The 23,640-nt window shown below is 37.6% G+C and overlaps 3 pseudogenes; 1 reads left to right on the forward strand and 2 right to left on the reverse strand.

Annotated features, from left to right (window-relative positions):
• Positions 1 to 1,266: 1,266 nt before the first annotated feature.
• LOC103237046 (inositol monophosphatase 1-like) lies at positions 1,267 to 20,944 on the reverse strand (annotated as a pseudogene).
• On the reverse strand, positions 10,813 to 12,406 carry LOC103237671 (magnesium transporter NIPA2-like; annotated as a pseudogene).
• Positions 20,945 to 21,225: 281 nt separating the features above from the next.
• Positions 21,226 to 21,617, forward strand: LOC103237043 (small ribosomal subunit protein eS26 pseudogene; annotated as a pseudogene).
• Positions 21,618 to 23,640: the final 2,023 nt, after the last annotated feature.

Below are 23,640 nucleotides of genomic sequence, written 5' to 3' on the forward strand. Positions count from 1 at the left end.
ACCCCACCTCTACTAAAACTACAAAAATTAGCTGGGGAGGCTAAGGCAGGAGAATCACTTGAACCCAGGAGGCGGAGGTTGTGGTGAGCCGAGATCATGCCACTGGACTCCAGCCTGGGCAACAGAGCGAGACTGTCTCAAAAAAGAAAAAAAAAAAAAAGAAAAGAAAAAAGATATTTACTGGTATTTACTGACCAGGTTGGTGTGAGAGAGAGGGAATTTCAAGTCATACTGGTCTGAAAAATGTCATCTCTTCTCTTTCTTAAAGGCTGAATGGAATCCAGTAATGATGAAATTTTATAAGGATTTGGGAGGAAACCAAATAGTTGAATATTAACAATAACACATAATTTGCCAACACAACCAAATCAGCACCAACATCTTTGAAATGTGACTATTGAAATTAGTAAAATGTTACACTGCATCAAAATATATCAGATATCTGATGAGAGTGCTTTTTGGGAACAGTTTCTTCTCTCTTACTCAGGGACTTTAAATAAATTAAAATACGTACCTTAACTAAGTGCTTTGGAAAATATATTTATTGCAGAAATGCCCACAACAATTAACTGTATCTGGCAGTATGGTAATGTGAAATATACAAAAGATAACTACTGTTTTTACTTCAAAATTCACATCATGAAAAATACAGCAAAAGTACAGAATGGTGAGCTCATTATGTATCTACTCTATATAATAACTAGGAATCGATGACTTCAAAATATTCATTCTTACGATGTTTAATTTTGGTTGCCAACTGACAGGCATGGTGCTATGTGTTGTATGAACACTGAATAAAACAAAAAAGGTTCTCTTCAAAGAAAAAAACCTTGGTCTAGAAAGTACTCAATATATCCTTACAAATTTAAATATGGCTTTTGAAACCAAACAATTTTTTTTCCAAATAGGTAACTTTCTAAGCAAGTGTCTAGGCATACATGTATATGGCAAGTCAAAATTTCAGACCATTGATACTCAGAAATGCAAAATTGCTAACTACTTCAGTTGATATTATACTTATTTCATCAATTTTACTTTTTGTGTATTTTTCCTAAAGCTCTCACATGCCATTTTTTTAAACAATGAAGTAAACATTATGTCTATTCTTGCAAACCTAGCCATAGTAAAATATGAAACAAGTTCAAAATTTTTAATCTCGACAAAGACAATTGAAACTAAGCATATCATACATCTGAAACCCATATCCATCAGTGAGTCAGCAAATCTGGGGAAAAGCAACTGTGATTGACTATGAGGCTGCTGTAATTAATCTTTATCATCTCATTGAAAAGGTACTACCTGAATTTCTTTGGCTTTCCTTTCTGCTAATGTTGTACATTTTGCAGCAATTATTTTTCATGACATTAAATCGAATGGTCCACCTAAAACAAATCAAGTATGGTAAATAGTTATATCTGTTACAAAAATAATTTACATCAAACAAGTACAGCAATGTGTACTATGGTCAATCATGACATTTTAATACTTTCAGTTTTCTTTTAAAAATCTACTATACTGTCACATAACTACAATGTTTAAGCTTTGGCAATGCATAGCTGAGTTTCTAAGTATATGTTTTTTAAAATACCACTTGTTTGGTATTTACTGGCAAAGTTGGCGGGGGAGAGAGGGAGTCTCAAGTCATGATAGTCTGAAAAAATGTCATCTATTCTGTATTTCTTTGTGTGTGTGCATGTGTGTATGCACTCTTATTACCCCTCTACTGTTTAAGAATCTATGGACAGAAAATTGACTCCAATTAATTTTCATACCACTGTCCTTCCCATTTCCTTATTTCTTTGTTGCCTTTCTCTCAGATTACTGGTGAATTCTTTGAACCCAGGTTCACTCTTCACTTCAAAAATTTCACCATCAGCTCAAAGCAAATATTTAACTTCTCTAGTCCCAACATAGAAGGTGATGGTGGAGGACTGAAGTCCATCATCAACTATCACAGTGGTCAGCATTCAAAGAACTCTGAATACAAGCCTCAGACTCAGTGACTGTCTAGGCTTTCTCTACAGCCTTTCAGGAGTTCCTATTACTCACATTTGAAAAGGCTTAGCCATTTATCACTATCAGTCCCACGTTGCCATTAGTTCTCATCCTTGCCTCTATCTCCTAATGTTTATTTTTATTTTGCACAAAATTATATAGCCTGTTTGTCTTAAAAGCCAAGCTATCATATGCATCAAACTTTTTTTAACCCCACATATAGAGGAAAGTCCAAGAGATGTAAAGGGAAAAACGATTCACTGTCTCATAATTTTACCTGTAACATCCATTTTTACCTGCACACCACCAACTCCAGTAACAATAATGGCAGCTCCTGCAGTATCCCAGCAGGGAATTCTCATTTCATAAAACACTTCTGCTCCTCCTCTTGCCACAATGTACATTAGTAGCTGCTGTTCCAACACTCCGGATCCTAAAAAATAGTATTCAAAAATGGTAGATTGAAAATATAACCTTTCAAATACGGTATTCCTCCTAACTTCAGTTTGAATGTTGATTGAGATAAGTTGAACCAATCTAGAGAATAAATGTAAAAAAAGATGGTATTTAATTTTAAAATAAAAATACATAAAATCCAGTTATCGTGATGTACTATATAAATCCTAAAATGAATACTCACAAAGCAATAACTTAATAAGATAAACATGAAAACAATAATTTTGCAGAAAAAAGCCCTAAAAATAATGCTTTAATTCTACTATAACAGCATGCAAATATATTCATATTCATATTTTTCTAAACCCTAGGTAACTACAGCTTATTTTACACAGACACACACACACACACACACACACAATGCACAATAATCTCTAGGGAGCATAAAGTATCATGATATTGATCATTCCCTACTGGATGTGCATCATATCTAGACCCACAGGGATTGCAACCCACCTGGGTTCTGCATAAACCTAGGCCTCTTTTGAACGATTACTACAGGTTTTTCCTCTCATAGCACCTCTTCCTTGAAAATACAGCAAGGTAAGATGAATATGTAAGATATAAGAATAAGTAAGATACTACTTGATAGCAATTATCGTAATAACTTATTCAGTAAAGAATCATCAATAAATTTTAAAATTAATGGGTAAAATTTTGATATTTTCAGTATCGAAGTATCTCTCCACAAGATACATAATGAGTACAGTGAGAAAAAAAATAGCATTTTTATAATGGTCTACCATTACCAAGTAATCAAAGTTAGTATCACCCATAATAGGACAGAAAGATACCATGTGCCTCCTGAGATGATGCACTCACTGAGAAGGACAGAACATTACTCCTGTAACATTCCTGCCAAAAAAGCATAATCCAAATACAATCATCAAGAAACTAGACAAATTCAAATCAGGAGCTAGACTACAAAATAATTGGCCTATACTTTTGAAAAACGCCAAGGTCATAAAAAATAAGGACCAAGCAAGTTCTAAATTAAAGGAAGCTGATGCGAAATGAGAACTAAATGCAATGTATGAGTCTGGATTGGACTTTGGGTTAAAATTTTTTTCAAAATTTGAATGAAGTCTTTATATTAGCTTATGTATCAATGTTAATTTCCTGACTTTTATAATTGTACTGTGGCTGTATGAGACAATGTTCCTTTTTATTAAAGAAATACACACTGAAATGTGTTTTTAGAAGAAAAAGTTCATTATGTCTGCAAGTTAATTGCAAATGGTTTTTAGTCAAACTCCTTTTGTGACTGTTTAAAGCTCTGGAAATAAAGCAGTGGGTTCTTTTTACCAAGATCTTTCCAAGTTTATTTTTTTAAAAAGTAATGATAAATTGATTACAAATGTGGTATTTATTTTGTATCTATAAAAAATATTGCATCTAAGTACATCCTTCATCTCAAAATGATTTTTTAAAAAAAGGATTAGAATGATATAATGTCTTTGATTTGGAATGTTTTTCTGCCTATGTTTTTGCTGCACATCAAATTTAAGAAAGAACTAGTGGGTACAATAACTTTCCAAGATGTTTGTTTCCCAAATGAATGAAATCAAATTAGCTTTCATGGCATTTTTTCAGTTATAAAGAAAGATGTGTTTCTCCCCTTTTCATATGAGATATGTGATAGTTCATATCTCATATTATAGAAAGCAAAGACCTTCAAGATCTTTTATAAGTAATCCCTTAGTATTCTATTCAGAGAGAATCCTAGGTTAGCAGAACAACAGTGATAACATCTAGTGGTGCTTCCATCACTTCTAATGAACATCATGGGATCTCAGGCAAGGAGTCTTGTAGTCAGCTAGAGCATACTTTTTGTGGGCAAATATTACCAAAGAGATTACTTATACTACCAGGTAATTAAGGCTATGGTATAGATTCTACACTGTGCCTTCTGAATCCTATCTTAGTCTGATCCTCCTATACAGCTAACAGGGTATATCATAAAAAACACTGTTTGGGGTCACAAAGAGTTGAGTTTGTTCCATGCTCAGCTGCCTAAAAATAATGCCCTAATCTGGGCCAGGCATAGTGGCTTATATCTGTAATCCCAGCACTTTGGGAGGCCAAGTAGGGTTGATCACCTGAGGTCAGGAGTTTGAGACCAGCCTGGCCAACATGGTGAAACCTTGTCTCTACTAAAAATACAAAATTAGCCCAGTGTGGTGGCACATGCCTGTAATCCCAGCTACTTGGGAGGCTGAGGCTGGAGAATTGCTTGAATCCGGGAGACGGAGGTTGCAGTGAGCCGAAATCACGCCACTGCACTCCAGCCTGAGCAACAAGAGTGAAACTCCATCACAAAAACCAAAAAAACTAATTTGGACTAAGTTTCTTCTTTGAGTTTTAGCTTTCTTATCATCAAATAGGGATACCAATTTACCTTAGATCACTGTTACAATAACTACAAACAATATTTGTAAAGGACCAAAAGAATGACTGGCATATAAAAGATCCATAATAAAAAGTAGCTATGTTTACGATAAAATTATTCTCAAACAATGATGCCAGAAAATATATACCAGGTACATTTCATCTAATTACATTTTGAAAAATTAAAGGAAATTGAGCCACAGTAATTGTTGTCTCAAAAATGTTTGTCCCCCTAGTTAGGAACCTATTAGACTGTTTCTGCTTGTTTAAAGCATTCATTCAGAATATGACTCCCTTCAGTTTCATTGTTTTGTATAAGTAACTCTGAAGTCACATTGCTAAACTAAAGAAGCAGCTGAATGCAAAAGATCTTAAATCAATGTCAGAACTTCTCCTTGGTAATATTTCCCTGATTGTACTTCTGAAAAAATCCTGAAGTAAAAATTAGTTTTTACTTTATCCAACAGCAAAATTAAAGGTTAAAATTGTAAACCTCTTGCAGCTCTTTTATGACTAACATAACCATTTTATAGCCTGTGGTTACAGTCCTTGTTTCAGGACAGCACAGTGTAGCAGCAAGTTTATTGCCCTTCTCTCAAGGGCATCATTTTGGGAGGTTCTGTAGCTATTTGACAGAAGATCTCTCTCTTTTACTTTACTCATTACTATGTAGAACAAAAATGTATAGTAACAAATTAGTTTGTACATGGCCAAACTATATTTTTAAGGCCCCGACTCCTAAGAGAAGTCCAATATTGGAGAAAGAGAAATGATCTGGGAGCCAGGATTCTAGTCATATTTCCACTCAGCTCTTTGATCTAAGGCAACCACATCACCTCTCTGAACCTCAGTTGACTCACCTACAAAATAAGGCTGGATTATTAGATGATCTTTGATCAGGTCTAAGACTCTTATGACTCAGTGATGATATTTTCAAAAGGAAAAAAGGTAGAAACAGTAGGCAGTAAAACACGTTATTCAAAACTTACAGATTTTGTTGAATAACAACAAAATTTATGATTTTTAATGCAAACAACTATAATAAAGGCCAGCAATTATATTTAATATAGCATAACTATATTAAAGACCTCAAAACTTTAGCTTTTCTTGAAAATGTAAACATAAGGATAGATGTTTGCTTTTAATTTCTTCATTTATGAAAATGATTACAGAAGGACTCTGAGGTTTAGAGAGGAAGAGTGGCCTGCTGATTTTGAAACTCCCCATTACCCACCTGAAAAATAAAATGAAATAAAATCAACAAGGAGGACAAATAAAACCCGTAAGACCTATTCCTTCAGCATTTCTAGGAATCGAAAAATACAAATCTCAAACTACCTGTAAGCAGAAGAAGAGCAAACAAACAAATGAATTCTAATGGAGCATTCCTAGCCTGTGGACACAGAGCGGAGGAGAAGAGGCAGAAAAGACTTTGTGAGGGAGAGCAGGGAGGAGCCGAGGACCCACAGGAAACACAGAAAAAACCACCCTCAGAAAAGAGTATAAGCGAGACAATAAATACAAAAACACTGAGCACAGATCAGCACTTGGTAATTCACAGTCCAGCTACCTCGGAGACACTGTGATTCTGGAGGAGAATCAGATAAGAGAGAAGAGGTGGTACCTCTTGGAGACCAAGAAGTCAAGGAAAAGTTGAAACTAAGAGTGAAAAATTAAGGATCCTGCAGAAATCAATGATAATTAAGGATCCTGCAGAATTAAGAATTAAGGATCCTGCAGAAATCAATGATAAGCAAGACAAGCCAATGATAAGCAAGACAAGCCAATGATAAGCAAGACAAGCCAATGATAAGCAAGACAAGACAACCACTCAACAGATATTATAAAGGAAACTACACAGAAGGGCAGAACTGACAAAATACAGAGCTCTGAACCAAGGAGCCCCAATAACAAAATGAATCAAAATAGAAAAAAGTAGAACACATCCACACAAACCTACTGCAGAACATCAGACACTGCTAATAAAAATGGGTGTCTTTTTGTTCTGAAGTCTCTCCAAAAAATCAATATTGTGAACAGTGAGAACACATGGACACAGGGAGGGGAATATCACACACCGGGGCCTGTTGGGTCTGGGGGGCAACGGGAGGGAGGGCATTAGAATTATGGTACCAATCCCATTTCTATTAATAAATGCTTCATTTCTAAAGGAAAATATATTATTGTAAGATGTTAAATGATCTAGAACTTTAGGTGGAAAATGAAAAGAGCTTACTCATGGATAGGAATGCAAAAAAAAGCTTTTCCATATTGGAAATAATAGTTCTTACAATTTCTGATGTTCTTCAATAGCCCAGCTCAGTCACCAAGAGTGATTTGGTAATATCTAAAAAGGAAATGTTTTAAATAATCACTAGATTTTAATAATTGGAATTCTTGGCCGGGCGCGGTGGCTCACGCCTGTAATCCCAGCACTTTGGGAGGCCGAGGTGGGCGGATCACGAGGTCAGGAGATCGAGACCATCCTGGCTAACACGGTGAAACCCCGTCTCTACTAAAAATACAAAAATTAGCCGGGCGTGGTGGTGCGCGCCTGTAGTCCCAGCTACTCGGAGGCTGAGGCAGGAGAATGGCGTGAACCCAGGAGGCGGAGCTTGCAGTGAGCCGAGATGGTGCCACTGCACTCCAGCCTGGGCGACAAAGCCAGACTCCATCTCAAAAAAAAAAAAAAAAAAAAAAAAATTGGAATTCTTAAAAACTGACACTTTTATTCAGAAGAAAATATAACATTTTTATCTCTCTTCCTAGTTTTATCAAGTTAATTTCTAAGCTTTTACATATTAAAACTGATAAAGTTATTATTTCCAAGTCAGCTTTTTATAAGCATCAAAAAGAATCCAGTTCCTTAGACCATTCCCCAAAAGGTACAGAATATAACCAATTTGCCTGCAGGCATGATATGTGTAGTGAGAAACGAGCAAATATCTTAAGCACAAAAAAGTAGAAGTTACAAACTAAATTCAATAGGGAATTTATATACAGATTTGAAAGAAAACAGAAGTTGAAATTACATGGTAGCTCTTCTTCGACTTCCATTTACAAAGCTGTCAAATTATCCAAGGCTTTACATTTTCCTCTGAAACATCCTGACTGAAACTCAGGACACACTTGACACCCCACACTTCACCACCTCCCATCCAACAAGATGTGTGTTCACCAGGTGTTTTTGTCCTGAGCATTTTTGTAACTGTTGTACTACTTTTTAAAATTAAGTTCCAGAGTACATGTGCAGGATGTGAAGGTTTTTTACATAGGTAAACGTGTGCCATGGTAGTTTGCTGCACCTATCAACCCATCACCTAGGTATTAAGCCCAGCATGCATTAGCCACTTTTCTTGGTGCTCTCCCACCCCCCAACTCAGCCCCCACCCCCGGACAGGCCCAAGTGTGTATCTTCCTCCCTGTGTCCATGCATTCTCATTGTACAGCTCCCACGTGTAAGTGAAAACACGAAATGTTTGGTTTTCTGTTCTGGCGTTAGTTTGCTGAGGATAATGGCTTCCAACTCCAACCATGTCCCTGCAAAGGGCATGATCTTTTTCCTTTTTATGGTTGCATAGTATTCCATAGTGTATATGTACCACATTTTCTTTATCCAGTCTATCACTGATGGCCATTTGGGTTGATTCCATGTCTTTGCTATTGTGAATAGTGTTGCAGTGAACATACGTGTGCATGTATCTTTGTAACGGAATAATTTATATTTCCTTTGTGTCTATATCCAGTAATGGGATTGCTGGGTCAAATGGTATTTCTGGTTCTAGATCTTTGAGGAATCGCCACACTGTATTCCACAATGGTTGAACTAATTTATATTCCCACAAACAATGTAAAAGTGTTCCTATTTCTCCACAACCTTGCCAGCATCTGTTAATTTGACTTTTTAATAATTGCCATTCTGACTGGTGTGGTTTTGATTTGCATTCTTTAATGATTAGTGATGTTGAGATTGCTTTCACATGTTTTTCGGCATCATGAACGTCTTCTTTTGAGAAGTGTCTATTCATGTCCTTTGCCCACTTTTTCACGGGGTTGTGTTTTTTCTTGTAAATTTAAGTTCCTTGTAGATGCTGAATATTAGACCTTTGTCAATGGATAGATTGCAAAATGTTTCTCCCACTCTGTAGGTTGCCTGCTCTCTCTGATGATAGTTTCTTTTGCTGTGCAGCAGCTCTTTAATTAGATTCCATTTGTCAATTTTTGCTTTTGTTGCAATTGCTTTTGGTGATTTTGTCATGAAATCTTTGCCCGTGCCTATGTCCTGAGTAGTATTGCCTAGATTTTCTTCTAGGTTTTTTATAGTTTTGGGTTTAACCCATCTGGAGTTAATTTTTGTATCAGTTGTAAGGGGTCCAGTTTCAGTTTTCTGCATATGGCTAGCCAGTTCTCCCAGCACTTTTTATTAAATAGGGAATCCTTTCCCCATTGCTTGTTTTTGACAGATTTGTTGAAGATCAATGGTTGTAGATGTGCAGTCTTATTTATGAGTTCTCTATTCTGTTCTATTGGTCTATGTGTCTGTTTTCATACCAGTACCATACTGTTTCAGTTATTGTAGCCTTGTAGTATAGTTTGAAGTCTGGTAGCATGATGCCTCTAGCTTTGTTCTTTTTGCTTAGGATTTTCTTGGCTATATGAGTTCTTTTTTGATTTCATGTGAATTTTAAAATACTTTCTTCTAAATATGTGAAGAATGTTACTGGTAGTTTAATGGGAATAGCACTGAATCTATAAATTACTTTGGGCAGAATGGCCATTTTAATGATACTGATTCTTCCCCTCCATGAGCATGGAAGGTTTTTCCATTTGTTTGCATCCTCTCTGATTTCCTTAAGCAGTGGTTTGTAGTTCTCCTTGAAGTGGTCCTTCACTTCCCTTGACAGCTATATTCCTAGGCATTTTATTCTTTTTGTTGTACTTCTTTTAATAGTTAAATAATTTAATACTTTGTAAAGTGAAGAATAATTATGCAAAGGAAAAGAGTTGTTTCTATGAAAGCTACCACATTTCTTTAGGGGTTCATATATATTTCTATTATCCTATGATTTACCTTACCTATTTTATATAGATTAATTATCCTCTGATTTACTTTACCTATTTTATATATTTATATAATTATAATTTTATATAAAATATATGTATTACATTTTATTACAATTTTTATATGAATATATGTATTTTGTTATAATAGATAAGGTAAATCACAGGATAATTTTGGGATAATTTTGTTCTTTATTAAAATAAAAAAGCCTATATGGTTAGGAATTAGTGAAGTGGGGATGACAAATAAATGTACATTTCAGACTTTCATCACCAGTGAAAAAAATAAAGCATTTTTATAGACTTAAAACTGTCATTTTAAGGAGTTTTAGATTTTGGAGAAGGATTCAAAATGTAAAATATCTCTACAATAATACAATGTGAATAGAAATTAGTCATGCACCGAGTTCATTTTAGTGAGCTACCATCATGTAAATATCAGAGGAGTAGGTCCGGGCATGGTGGCTTATGCCTGTGAACCCAACACTTTGGGAGGCCAGGGTGGGCAGATCACAAGGTCAGGAGATCGAGACCATCCTGGCTAACATAGTGAAACCCCATCTCTACTAAATATACAAAAAATTAGCCGGGCATGGTGGCACGAGCCTGTAGTCCCAGCTACTCAGGCGGCTGAGCAGGAGAATCGCTTGAACCCTGGAGGCAGAGATTGCAGTGAGCCCAGATCATTCCACTGCACTCCAGCCTGGGCTTCAGAGCAAGACTCTGTCTCCTAAATAAATAAATAAATAAATAAATAGATCAGAAAAATAATTTCTTACTTCAAATTAGTGAAACCTTTAAGAAGATGTCTTTAAAGATCATTATTTGAGAACAGTGCTTTTTCAGACATATTCTGATATTCAAATTCACTTTATAACAGAATTATAGATTAACCGTTTAATTACATCTTTGTTAAAAAGCCATCAGAATTCCATTTCGTCAGGAGATATTATCACTGGTGTGTTGTTTGATTCCACAGGTTAAACTTTTGCTTTCTTCATTATTATTAAGAACTTCTTACATATTAGAGAGATTGCCATTCATTGCTTTTTTTTTTTTTGTCTTTTTGAAGAGACACAGGCAGACTTGTTAGACTAAAGCTGACACCTTTAAAAGCATGCAACAAGAATATCTCTATGATTATTGTAAAGTCACTCAAAAGTACCACTGACATCATCAATGGGCATATCTTGCCACTCCTTAAAAACAATAGCTGAACAAGTTTAAAAACTGATGTTGTAAAGAATATGTAATATATTGGAGTCATGATGGAAGTGTTAAACATATCCAGGGCCCAATATAGGTAATTAATCTATGTGTTCACACAGACAATGAGGCTTAGCAGCAGAATACAGGCCAGGGGATGTGGCAGCGCAGGCTTTCCAGCAAACAGCTCTCTGATAGCACTGCCTAGGCTCTTAACCCAGGAGACTGAAAAGGTGCCAAATATGGAGCAGATTGTTACATACACAAGATTGTTGTCCATGGTGGGGACCCACCAGGAAGATTCATATCATGGCCATAATGACCACAAGAGTTGCAAAGAACACAAAACTTAGATAACCTACCTTGTGAGGTATTTTATTTAGTCTCAATATCCTCTTTTGGAGGATGAGTGATCATAACTGTAGATCCTCAAACACTTAGCAAAGATCCAAATTTCCCATAAGGATTAAATCTTTCATTTAGAAAGAATGAAGAAAGAATGGCGCTTACTAGGACGCTGAGAGCTCCTAGTGGAGTCACCAGTGTAGCCAGTACAAACCCATATGCCGCTAAGTTGGCCACCTCACCAGCTTCCGTTGACAGCAGTCTGGCCTACCACAACCATTCTTTAGGATATGCGTGGCCACCTTGACCTGCTCTCATAGAACATTTTCTGGCAAGTCGTAGAAAGCCTTTTTTCCCCACCCCAAATGAAACTTCCTCCAGTGAAAATGCTGGAGCTCATAGCTAATCCCAGACCAATACAAACGTCATATTTTCCACACCCTTGGCTCGTTTAACAAAATGTTCCTGTGAATCAGATTGATCACAGAACAGAGAAACTGCCAGTACTGGAGGCAGAACGATGCAATTTTCAAATAGGTTGAAAATAGGACATCAGTGTGAATGTCATTAAAGAAATGAGTTGCTTCACCATCTCAGACCTGGTCTCGCTCTGCTCTCACTCTGTCTAACTGAAGGACAAAAACAGCTAGGAGAGTGCATAAGTTTAATCTCTTATGAAAAAAAAAAAAAAAAAGCTGGAGGAGGTGAGATACGATTTACTCTTTTTTTCTCATAAATACTACCCTTTAGTCCCATTTCAAGTTTTAAACCCTAGCAGAGTAGCTCCAGCCTGAAAGGAAGGAGTGGCGACCTCACCCCAGTCTTCAGGCCAGCCTCCCAGCTTCCCTTCTGATCTGGCCCTGGGTACCATGGCTCACACCCGCACACCCGCACAGAGACTGTCCTGTCCTGCGCAGGCCATCCCAGTAGGAGGTGCGAGCATTCCTGGCGGCATCCTTGTGCCGCTTTCTCCATGCAGGAGTGCCAAGGAGAATCTGTCCCAGGACCTCCGGCCCCGCCTCCTTCAGTTCTAAGATGCATATTTTTCCACGTTAACATCTCAAAAACTAGGTTGCCTCATCCAATCTTTGGGGCCTTAGAATTCAATAAAAAGAAAATGACCTAAAAATCTGTTCTCAAATTAAGTGATTGAGGAGGAAAATTAAAGTCTAGGAAGATTCTGAACTCAAATTCCTTTGCAAGTATCTTTAAGTTCTTGCTGCACTTAAAAGAATCTCAAAGGGCAATCTGTGAAAAATGTTGGATGTGGTTTATGGAAGAAAGGTAACTCAAAACTTCAATCGGTTGTCAGAAAGAAGAAAAAAAACAACTTTTAAATCTATGGAATGTCAGCCCCCTTAAATTGTCAGGCCCAGAGAGGCACTTAAAGTATACCAGCAGTCAGTCTCACTCCCCATTGAGCTAAATAATTGCCTCTTGAAGCCACTTGCTATGCAGGCTGTAGACTAACTGATGCCAAGTAACCATAAAATGCCATATGTGCTATAGTGCAACAATGTATAGTCAATCAGTAATTAATGTGATACTGGTAAACCAAAGAGAATTCCTGAAAAATATTAGAAATTACCTCTTTTTCTGATTCATCGTTTTTTCTTTAAAAACTTGAGCCTCTCTTTAGTTCTCCGGAGCACTCTCCAAGACAATCTGGAAGTGTGTCCTGGGCTACAGACCTCAACTTTGGCCTGAGTAAACTCTCTATATTAATTTTGCCTGAGCTTTCTCCTTTTAGGTCGACAGCTGTCACAGAGGAAGAAGACTTCAAATGCCAATCATCCAGTTCATATAAAATGTATGTGTATCATTTTAAGTGATTCCAGCTTTAATTGACGTTTTTTCCCCCCAAATTACTTTCCAGTAATCTGTCACATTTGCATCAGATCAGAGGAATTCCATAAGGAATTGTAGCTACAATGGCTAACACATAAACCATGAACTCAAACGAGGGTAGGAAGCCAGTCTTAATCATCTTCCTATTTCCATCACCAAATCTAGTGCTGAGCCTCAAGTGTTTGCTCAATTACATTTGCTTTCCCTATTTCCACTCCACATTCAAAACTGAAGTTGAAATAACAGAACAAAGAGAAAATAAACACAGTTTATGAAACACTTAACAACTGGGGAATTCCATAGGTAAACATTACAAGAACAATAAAATATGAGTACACAGTATCAATTGCACTAAAACTTGTAGAATAAACCTACCTTCTTGTTGTGAAACCTGTAGTTTTTGACATACCAAAAACATACCTTTTCCTTTCCTGGTAGTGCACATCTTATCTTCCATACAACTGTACACAACTCCAAATTCTACCTGCAGAAGAAAAACAAGTTTCCTTTACCAAACCTGAGTATTTTTCACCATTAAATCAATTAATTGTTCTAAGACACTAACAAGAAATTATCACATATTACTAATAACAGATTGAAATGGCTATACTGTAGGATGCTTTCCAGCCTAATCAGAGAAAGAGGTAATCAGATCTGGAATCCTTATTCTCATCTTATCTATGTGCAGACTTAATAGCACTCACCTTACCTTTCTCCCTCCTGCTCCAGAAGACAGAGCTTTTCTATTTTCTACCCTCTCTTATATTCTCTGAAAAACTGCTCCATCAACTGATACCTCTTCTCTTGGATTTTTCTTATCATACCTTCTCACCAAGTTTCTCCCTCCCTTACAAAAGCTTCAAAATGTTATTCCCTCCTTTTCCGTTTACTGCCAATGAGTAGTCTACACTTTGCATCTCCTGTGCTCCTCTTAATACATTACAATTTGGCTTCTGCCCTGATCACTTATTCTTCTGAAAGTCCCGCAGAGAATATCAATGAACTTTCCTGACCAAATGTATTGTCTGAAGAATTGGAGACTGCTGGCCACCATCAACCCTTATTTAATACTTAATTCAGTACCTCCATGTTTCCAGAATTACTCTTTCAGTTCTACCTTACTCACCAGTCCATCTCAGAGTCACTATTTTAGAACCTTCTTCTCTGCCTCAGCCTTAAAAGTTAGGTACCTCAGGCTTTTCTTCCATCTTCCATTGCTTCCATTTCCCTTGTAGCTCTCCATATTCATACAGATTGGTCTTTCCAGTCCACAAATTCAACTTCTTAATAATTTTGCTCCCATCAACCCCATAATCATAGATAAAAACATATACGGCCAGGCACAGTGGCTTACATCTGTAATCCCAGCACTTTGGGAGGCCGAGGCAGGCGGATCACGAGGTCAGGAGATCGAGACCATCTGGCTAATATGGTGAAACCCCATCTCTACTAAAAATACAAAAAATTAGCCGGGTGTGGTGGCAGCGCCTGTAGTCCCAGCTACTCGGGAGGCTGAGGCAGAAGAATGGCGTGAACCCAGGAGGCGGAGCTTGCAGTGAGCCAAAACTGTGCCACTGCACTCCAGCCTGGGTGACAGCGAGACTCCGTCTCAAAATAATAATAATAATAATAATAATAAAAAAACATACACTTTGGAACCTAGTCTTACAGAATCTCTATCAAGGAGGTCAAAATCATTCATTACCTGATCACCTCCCATTGCTTCCCCATAAATCTCCTCCTTCAAATTGAATCTTAAAAACACTTCCCAATTTTGGCATTTCCTTGGCCATTCTCACTGCCTCTACTTAGTTCAGAGTCACCCAAACCCCAGTATAATCTCTACATTGCTAGAATTATTTATCACTTTCCACTCCAAAACCTCTTCTGTTCCCCAACTACCTAGAAACAAAAAACTAAATTTTGTCACATAGACTGGCCACTGTGCCTTACAGTAAGGCCAAACTAACTTCTGCCTGGCCACTTCCAGCGCTTCCCTCTCCATGAACATCTCACTGTTCCCCACACACATCATGGTCTTCGACTTCTCCAAGCTGTTCTTTGTATTAAAATGCTTTCCTTTTTTCTTTTCTTTTCTTCCCCCCATCTGGCAAAGCCCTAATTTTCTAAGGATCAACTCACATGACCAACTTCTAAGACCCCTTCTGTTATAAAGATTTTCCCAACCCACTTTTGGCAGAATCGGTGACATCCTGTGTTCCCACAGTATTTTTTTTCACGGTTCCACCACATATCATCTTTACCTGTTCACACGTCCAGCTTTGTGCTGAGCTGTGAGTTCAGTGGCAGGGCCAGCACACAGCCCGGGGCTGGTTATAAACTGAATGCTCACTTAACTCCTTTTGGACGTTCTCAGGATTAATACAACCCTAGGGCTAAGCTTCCATTTGTACTAATTTGTGTTTTATTTTCAGAAATTTCTTTAATGTTTTTGTGTACAGGTTGATCAAACATATCAAAAATTCCCTAACAACAGGGATGTAAGATAGTAGCAAACATATTCACTACTTAACCAAACAGCCAAACAGCAAGAAAATGCAATAGCTATGGATTTTTCTCTACTGGACTTTTGACACAAGTATTCAATAATGTGTCGATCCCACAATACACTTGCTATTTTCACACCATGCATTGGCCCTTGCTAATTCTCGGTCTTTAAAGGGCTCTTTTCACTGATACCTATTAAAGCATTCCAAGCTTAAATCCCAATTTTTCCATGTAGCATTTTAGATCACACACAAACTCCTATCCCATTTCACTCTCTCACACGTATAATGGTGGCTAAATACTGAACTTTCGGTTACTTGTGTGTATTTTCTGTTTACAACTCCTGATTCTCAGAAAACATTACATTTTCTTCAATGGAAATGTATCATGAACATTTTAACAGTCCTGTAGCTTATATTCAAAATAATGCAGTTATATGACTTGAAAAAGAGACATCTGAATTTATTATAAAGATACATTTACTCTTTCCCAGAAAATGAAAGCAAGGCATTTAATCAACTATACATTTAAAACAACATACCTTCTTATTTACAACAAAGCCAATTGAAAAAGCTACAAAAGGAAATCTTAAAAAAAGACAAAACACAAATTTACCAAGATAAAACTTATTGTTAATATAGTTACTAAAATTAATCTTTTCGTAATATAAGTACTCACAATTTTTTTTCTATAAACAGTCTTATCCCTCCTCCCCACAATATCTAAGATGCAGAACAGTGTGTATTGTGTACAGCTCCTTGAGTAAATAGGAGGGAAGGGGACATATATAAATACATGTATTCACACAAGATGCTCCTACAGGCATGAAACATCTCTGAAAGGATTCATAAGAAACGGATAGCAATGGTCACCTGAGAGATGGGTCCTGAGAAACTGGGGAGAGAAGTAGCAAGGGTACCTTGTACTGTATGCCATTTCCTGTCTTTTGAATATCAAATGCCATAATCTAATGACTATGTGAAAATATCTTTTCAAAAAATACAAGTAAATTTTAAGAAAATTAAAGTGAATTTTTAAAAAGAAAATAGTCTATTTTCATCATTTTTCCTGCAGCCTGGTAGACACAGGTACTGCCTTGTATAGAATTGCTGTTACTTGTCTCTATACCAACACCAAACCTATAACTTCACATCTGAAAAGTAGACTATTCACCATTATTTTTACGGTTGCATGACAGTTTAAACAAATACTTTGAAATTTCTGACCCACAAGGGAGTCAAGATCAAGGCAAAATAGGGTCAACATAACTACTACAAATAAAAACCTCTAAATATATGAGTTTTTATTTTAACAAAAATAGGATCAAACTATACACACTGTATCATACAATCTTCTACTCTTACATTACACCATAAGCATCTTTCCACATTTAAAAGATACAACACCATCATGTATATAAAGTCTATAAAACTTTATAGATTTTAACAATTCTGTACATAGTACAGACATGTACAACTACATGACAACTTCAGAAGTAACACTGATGGGCCAGGGGTGGTGGCCCAAGCCTATAATCCCAGCACTTTGGGAGGCCAAGGTGGGAGGATTGCTTTTGAGGTCAGGAGTTTGAGACCAGCCTGGGCAACACAGTGAGACCCCATCTCTACAAAAATAAATAAATAAATAAATAAACTAACTTGGTGTGGTGGCTTGCACCCATAGTCCCAGCTGCTTGGGAGGCTGAGGTGGGAGCATAATTTGAGTCCAGGAATTCAAGGCTGCAGTGAGCCATGATCTTGCCACTGCACTCCAGCCTGGGTGAGAGAGTGTGACCCTGTCTTAAAAAAATAAAAAAGAAAGAAAAAAGTAACATCTATGTGGAATCCCACCATAGTTGGCTACTCATTTTAACTCACATGCGCAATGCCATCGGGCTTTCTTCTGGTGATATAATATACTTAAACTCTGTGCCAGGCATTATACTAAGTTCTAAGATATATGTACCACTCATAGAGTCCCATCATTAAACAATTCTATTAGGTGACATTAATATGGTCTTTTTAAAAACTGGGGCTTAAAAAGATTAACTTGCCCAAAGTCACAAAGTCAATTAAAAAACACCAGAATTCAAGCCTAAGCCTGTTGAACCTAACACCCCTCCAATTTTTAACCCTGTTTTCTCTTCTGGACTGAACTAATTCTATATTGACAGCACTCCAATAGTGATCTCATTAGTTTCTTTGTCGATCTCAAAAAGCAAGGTTGTTTGCTTCAATTTTTATATGGCTCCAAGAGTGAGAAAAGAATGGTGACCAGGGCATGCTACTCCACATAAAAAGATCACACCATTAATATTTCTTCACCTCCATATCCAATGAGAAGTCTGCATAATACAATTTGCTCTATTCACTTTAGGTACCCTTTCTTAGAATAAAGATGCATAAACAAAGTATGCGATTCTCTAAAATGTATATGTTCCTGCACAGAGTACTCTAAAGGGCTATCCAGGTAATATACAAAGAGCAATTATATTAAACTTTTAAAAAATATATCTGTGTGCAAAGTTAGTCGTTCCATCAATAGGGTCAATGATCCATGTGGGGTTGTCAGTTAAGACACTTTTTCCCTGGCTGCCACAGATTCCTCACCAATGAAACTAAAAGCAAGAAGGATACACTCCTATTAACAATGTCCAAACCATGATATTTCCTTAGCTGCACAGTCTTGTATAAAATATAAAAGTCTGCACCCTACTTTTCTATTGTTGCTTCTTTGTCCCTATAAAGACTGATAACAGTGGTGGGGGGGGGGGGTGGAAGCTTTATTTTATTTTACTGAGAGCAAAGTCATGAGAAAAGTTACAGAATTCAAAATGTTTAAATGCGGCTGGGCATGGTGGCTCATGCCTGTAATCCCAGCACTTTAGGAGGCCAAGGCAGGTGGATCGCCTGAGGTCAGGAGTTCGAGACCAGCCTGACCAATATGGTAAAACCCCTCTCTACTGAAAATACAAAAATTAGCTGGGTGTGGTAGCCTGCACCTGTAGTCCCAGCTACTCAGGAGGCTGAGTCAGGAGAATTGGTTGAATCCGTGAGGTGGAGGTTGTAGTGAACCGAGATGACACCATTACACTCCAGCTTGGGTGACAGAGCAAGACACTGTCTCAAAAAAATATATATATATATAAAATGTAATACCAGAATAAGTAATGGCACTTGCATGTTTCTGCGTGCGCACACACACACCAGATGAGCATATTTTGGAGATGAGAAATCATTAAGGAAATGCCATGATTTAAAAAATGGGTCCAGACACTCTCTAATACTCCCATCAAGAGGCAGAGCCTACACTTGGTGACTTGTTTCTAACTAAATCTTATGGAAATCCCATAAATGATACTAGAGTTCACTGGTTTTCTTCTTTCCTATTTTCTTTTCTAGTTATTTTCTTTCATTTAAAACTGAACTGTCTTAATAACTACTATCATCATCTCCATTTATCTCTTTTTCTCTTAGCTATAAATCTTTTTATTCAGAAGAAATATACTTTGCCACGGCTTTAAACATTTTTTCTTCTCAATGGCTAAAAACACCAGGAATGGCCAATGACATGACTAGGAAGAAGTCCAGAATCACAGTGCTAACAGTTTAGCATGATAATGTTTCTGTTAAATTTCTGTGCCTGTAAAAGAGCCCAAATTTCAGGATTTTCTCTCAGACTCTCTAGAGCTACTGCCACTTTACCATATAAAGAAGTTTACGATACAGAGAATGAAATTGAACTTTTAAATCATGCCAACAGCAGACGTTTGTCATATTAGCTTCCCAGCACCCAACCATTCATTCCTTTTGCTATGAAGGAATCCAAATATTCCTCTTTCCTACTCCCTGTCAGCTTGAGCATATGCAAAGCACCTAAGCTCAGAAACCGCATATCCCTGCCCAGAATTTGTAATCTTAAACTAATGAGGTAAAGATAAAAAGTTAGTTAGAAAGTATTCAAAACATCAGAGTCAGGAGTGAGGGTACCAGTGGCTGCCTCAGCCATAGCTCCTGTGTCCCCTCAGATACTCCTCCTCCCTCCCATGGTTCTGGCCCAAGGAGCCCACACCCACAACATAAATCCCTTTTCAGCTTACGCTAACTGAAGTCAATTTCTGTGTCTAAAATCAAAATGCTTGCCTAGTATAAGTGACTCCAACTTAGATTTCATTTTGTCATTTGAAATGGAAATAAGAAATACCTGTGAGATGGATACTTTTCCTTTATGGAAGAGATAAGCATTTTTTCAACGTTTTGGTCAGTAGCAGTTACCAAATCAACTGGAGAACTTTTCAGGATAATAATCACTTCATTTTTAAGAGCATCACGAACCACCTAAAAAGGGTTTTTGGCAGGCAAATAAAAAAGCATAAGTAATTTTAAATCAAACAAAAAGATAAAACACAAAAATGGTTTACAACATTCAATCTGACTTTAAATAACATTCCTTAAAGATATTCTTGGCTGGGCGCGGTGGCTCACGCCTGTAATCCCAGCACTTTGGGAGGCCAAGGCAGGCAGATCACCTGAGGTCTGGAGTTTAAGGCCAGCCTGACCAGCATGGAGAAACCCCATCTCTACTAAAAATACAAAATTAGCCAGGTGTCGTGGCATGTGCCTGTAATCCCAGCTACTAGGGAGGCTGAGGCAGGAGAATCGCTTGAACCTGGGAGACGGAGGTTACAGTGAGCCGAGGTCACGCCACTGCACTCCAGCCTGGGCAACAAGAGCGAAACTCTGTCTCAAAAAACAAACAAACAAACAAAAAAACCGGATATTCTTAAGAATTTCTTATAAAAATGTTTATAACATAATAATTATGACCTTTTAGGTATGGAATTATATAATCTAACATCCTATTTTAGCTGCACAACTGTCATCACAAGACGTTTAATGATATAAAATTGAAGTACTCACTGTAAAGTGTTTAGTAAAAGGAAAACAAATGCAGACTGACAAAATACATGTTTTATTTAACAAGGCAACCACACGCTTCACACCCGTCACATTATGGCTGACAAAGTTTTAATTCATACCTCTTCAGCTTGTCTTGCTGGGGTTACTGCCTAATCCATGCCTTCCTGCCAAGGATCAGCCATCTTCCAAAAATATTGGCACATGTCGGCACAAAGTAGTTAGAATTCTCTAAAAGTCTTAATTATAGAATAGTTTTTTCACACAAAAAAAATCTTAATTAGCAACAGACTTTCATTTCGTATTTACCCCCTGCCCTATTCCAGAGTTCAATTTTTTTCCCAAGATTTACTCCTAGACCAATTAAAGAACACTTTCTACCTGGATTACTTCACTACTAATGCAGAAATATTTTTTAAAATTTCTATTAAATTGTCTCCAAATGTGTTCATACCATAACACGTTAAAAAGCAAAACACAATCTCCGGTGCGTTCCTGCAAGATGACAAACAAAAGAGGGAACAACGGTTGCACCAAAAAAGGGCTGCAGCCACGTGCAGCCTATTCCCGGCACAAACTGTGCCCGATGCATGCCCAAGGACAAGGCCATTAAGAAATTTATCATTCGGGACATAGTGGAGGCCGCAGCAGTCAGGGACATTTCTGAAGTGAGCGTCTTCGAAGTCTATGTGCTTCCCGAACCATATGTGAAGCTACGTTACCGTGTGAGTTGTGCAATTCACAGCAAAGTAGTCAGGAATTGATCTCGTGAAGCCCGCAAGGATTGAACACCCCCACCCCGATTTAGACCTGCGGGTGCTGCCCCACGGCCCCCACCAAAGCCCATGTAAGGAGCTGAGTCCTTAAAGACTGAAGACGGATTATTCTCTGGAGAAAAATCAAATAAAAATTGTACTTAATATTACATGTTGAGTGTATCTGTGCCAGATAGGGTGGGTGTTAGACCAAGTGAGAAGTGACACACAGTATTTTCATGAGAAAGAAAGCTTATTCATGTAAATTAAACCTTAACTATTTGTGGTCATATCCCTGGCCTTGCAATTTGCATAACTGGGTGAAATAAAGGGAGTTTAGGCAAAAAAAAAAAAAAAAGAAAAAAAAAATCAGCAAAACACTGGTCTAGGAAATAGAGAAAAAGGGCACAAGAAACATTTTAATAGATAGGTAAATGTCTGGGTGAAGGATAAAGTGAAGATAAAAGAAAGAACACTGGGAATACTGAAATAAAAGAAGTTTTGAAAGGAAGGAGCAAAAGGCACATGTACTAACTAAATGCCAGGCAGGCAGGTGCTCTACATAGGCGATATCAAGAATTTAAGGCTTAGAGATGAGAACTTCTGTACCCAAGATGCTAGAGAGAAATAACACAGTAAGAATTTGAACTGATTTTAAGTTCCATTGTTGTTTCTATTATGACATTCTGAGGAAAGAAAATTCCGGGACCGAAAGAATAATAAAAAAGAAAGAAATGAAATGTATTTCTCTGAGATTAGAGAGGAGAAAAAACAACAACATATATTTGTGTTCTGAAGTGTCCAACTCTCCACTGACTTCCGAAGACTAGAATAACTTGTCGATGGCTTGACCATACTCTGAAGACTGTATCTAGCACAGTGAAGCTTTTTAAGCTATCAGATTCCAAAAATGTGGCCTCAATATAAAGCAACCCTAGTTTTGTCTCCTTTGCAATTGAGAATAGCTAACACAGAGCTGCATCTTGAAGATACTCAGAAATCCCTATCTTGGGACTCGTATTATTTATAGGAAAAGAGACAGGAGAGGAAAGGAGGGGAAAAGACCGATACAGTGAGTTTCTGCCTGTTGCTTTTTCTTCCTGATAAAGGAATTAAAAAAAAAAAAATTAAAAAGGAGGCCACTCTCTGAGTTATATGAGCAACTCCTTAGAGATCTTCAAGAATTGTTGGTGACAGATCGAGAATCCATCTCAAAAAAAAAAAAAAAAAAAAATTGTTACCAAACTTTTTTTTCATTCTGACACCCATTCTGCTCCACTAGTCTTGACAGAACTAGACGTTTTCAAGCTGCACCTGCTTTCCTGCCAGAAATGACTCAAGCCACTCACACCTCCACCTTCTAACAGCACTAATGTCACTCCGACCAATCCTTCAGGGCCCATTTCAAAAGCTACCCTCTCTTCTAGGGATTCTCCACCCAGAAGTCACTATGTGTTTCACCCTTCAATAGATGTTTGCTGAATACCTATTATATGCTGTACACTGCACCATGGGGAGGAAAACCAGGTCCCATTCACACTTACCCTCTAGGAGGGGACTCAGATATTAATCAAAAATGCACAGACCACATGCAAAATCACAACGGTAATAATAAAGGCTAAGGAGGACAAGTGCAATGAGAAGCATCTAACGGGAGCTTTCACCTGGACTTAGGCATCAGATCAGGTTTCCCTGAAGACAAGATTAAACCAAGAGGAGAAGAACAAGTGAACACGCATGAACTCACTGAACTGCAGGATGCCTGGTACATGAAGACTAACTGAAGGACCTAAGTGTGACAGCTCAGAGGTCAAGAGAATCAGGAGGGATAAAGCTGGGGAGGTAGTAGGGTTCATCCCTTATAGGACCTCAGGGATAAGAATTTGATGGGAGACACTTGAGGAATCGCTTCACTGTGGCTATTGAACAGACAGGCAGAAAGTGGGTATGGGTAGACAGTTAAACTATTTACATTCAGCATGCAGTAGTGTGGAGGATAATTGGCTGGTAATTGGCTGAAACCTGGGGAGGGAAGTTTTGCTGGTGGAGAAGCTAAGGGAGTCAAGAGATATCTGTTAGGGAAGATAAAACTGCGGAGACTCAGTAACAGACTGGTTATGGAGTATGAGGGCGAGGCAGAGTTCAAGGATGCCCAAATTTTC

The sequence above is a fragment of the Chlorocebus sabaeus genome, chromosome 8, assembly GCF_047675955.1.
Source record: "Chlorocebus sabaeus isolate Y175 chromosome 8, mChlSab1.0.hap1, whole genome shotgun sequence".
NCBI lineage: Eukaryota > Metazoa > Chordata > Mammalia > Primates > Cercopithecidae > Chlorocebus > Chlorocebus sabaeus.